Source organism: Anneissia japonica, unplaced genomic scaffold, assembly GCF_011630105.1.
Source record: "Anneissia japonica isolate Jap-2015-1 unplaced genomic scaffold, ASM1163010v1 scaffold3798_len331662_cov138, whole genome shotgun sequence".
Taxonomy (NCBI): Eukaryota; Metazoa; Echinodermata; class Crinoidea; order Comatulida; family Comatulidae; genus Anneissia; species Anneissia japonica.
In genome coordinates this window covers 81969-83937 of record NW_022746449.1, presented here as the reverse complement: position 1 = coordinate 83937, position 1969 = coordinate 81969, and the positions used below count along the sequence as shown (strand labels likewise).

Below are 1969 nucleotides of genomic sequence, written 5' to 3'. Positions count from 1 at the left end.
GCCTAGGGCCACGGATATTTGATGAATTATGACGAATTTTTATTACTTATTTGATAGGCATCGAGTTACTATAATATGACTTCATGTAGGCTATGCTTTCTAATGTTGAAATCAGCTTCCAAAACCAAAACATTTTGAATAAAGCAAGAAACAAAGAGATTATGCAATGTATCCATCTAATTTATTTTCAAATCCTCATTCTTGAAAGTGAAATTCTATATTTTGGAAATTTTGCATGAAATCTGTCAACCACGCTTTAATGGTCGAGGTTACTTCACCTATCACGATGCATTCCAACCATCACGAGGCTATCTAAATGAGCATTTGTCATAACAGAACGCAAATTATTTTTAATTAGTCTCATTGAATTATTATTATTATTATTGTTATTGTGGTTGTTGTTGTGATGAAAACACAAACGATATGGTGGCTAAACGAATATTACATGTAAATATTTTTTTTTATTTGTTTGTTCCCCGACAAAATTTATCGTCTTCCTCGACGGAGGGGGGGGGGGCTATAGCCCCCCTCTGGCGCCACCACTGGGACTTCCAGCGGCCTAGCCTGAGCAGCTGGCTAGTTACAAATAGAGCACCGCCCAGCGGATCGCGCCGCTAGACCTTTGCTATAGCCGCAGTAGACAACACATACCATGCTAATTACTGTATATGTAAATAGCTTTTTAAGACTTAGACTTGTATTTAATATAAACATTTTGTTCTTTTTTCGTTTTAAAATATTCATGCTCATTAATAATTTAGTTTTATCGTTTAATTATTCCATGATAGTAACTACGGAGAGTGAAATGCAAGAGCTCTGGAAGTCCCCCAGTGGTGGTTGGCATTCGAAAATTTTCATTTCAAATTTGGCGAACATTTTGTATACGACGAGCGAGCTGAGGCCTACAAGTATGGGATCTTTAACAGAAAAAAATGTTTATTTTTTAAATTAAAAAAAAAAAAACACGATTTTAAAATTTAAATCATTATTAAATGTATTCGATAATGCATGTATTTTGTCAACATAATGGTAATTTGAAGTAAAAAGTGATTGGTGTATTTTCTTCCAGAGTTTGTTCAGAATTTTGATTTTGAGAGTAAACTGAATAAACATATCGAAAAATAATTCAATAGATACTGAATAAAGGAAAACATTTTTCCCCCACGAATGGCAGTTAATGCCTTAATGTCGGAATGAAAGCCTTTCCAACTATTGTTGATTTTGTAAGCCCTGTTGAAGAATGTACCAATAGGCCTAAGACTAATTTTGTAACTGAACGAACAGAAACTAAACACATTTGTAAGTAATCCATTATATGATTTTTTTCCTAAATTCTGATCTCCATCCTTTGTACAAGAGTCCAAAAAAGAGGAAGCTTTTTGCCCCCTTCTTTTTCCATAGTAAATTTATTTATACATTTTCAACAACTTAAGGTGTATAATAAAATAAAACGAATAGTTGGCTTATAGGGCAATGATACCTCTTTTGGTACAACAACAAAATATCGGTTCACTCTAGACTATTTGTTAATAAAATAAATATATTTTTTTACGAAAATATAAATAGCTTTTGAACCATTCTAATCTATTTTTATTGTACACCATTTTTAACAAAAAAGAATCTTGTTATTTAATGTATCGACAGAAAGGAAACATGCACCAATGTACTAATAGTACTGTGTAGTAACTGTTGTAATAGTAGTAATAGTATTTTATACGGTAATCATCGTGATCACAGTTATGGCTACAAGTTATCCAACACGATTAATTACAGTGCATCATTACATTTTATGGACCTATTACAGATTACAGTAAGCATTGTGATTACAGTTATACCAGGCCATCTAAATACGTCTGAATCGCTCAGACCCTATTAGTGCCAAGAGGAGATTGCTCCCCTTCTATAGTAGGTTTTACATTTTAAAATTTTTCCATATTCTTCTCTTACGTTTATTACACCATATATATAT

At 32.6% G+C, this 1969-nt stretch overlaps 1 protein-coding gene across 1 annotated transcript in view; it reads right to left on the bottom strand.

Moving 5' to 3' along the window:
• The window catches only part of LOC117120216 (NXPE family member 3-like), a 15192-nt gene that overhangs the window by 393 nt on the left and 12830 nt on the right, over nt 1–1969 (bottom strand). The window lies entirely within an intron of this gene.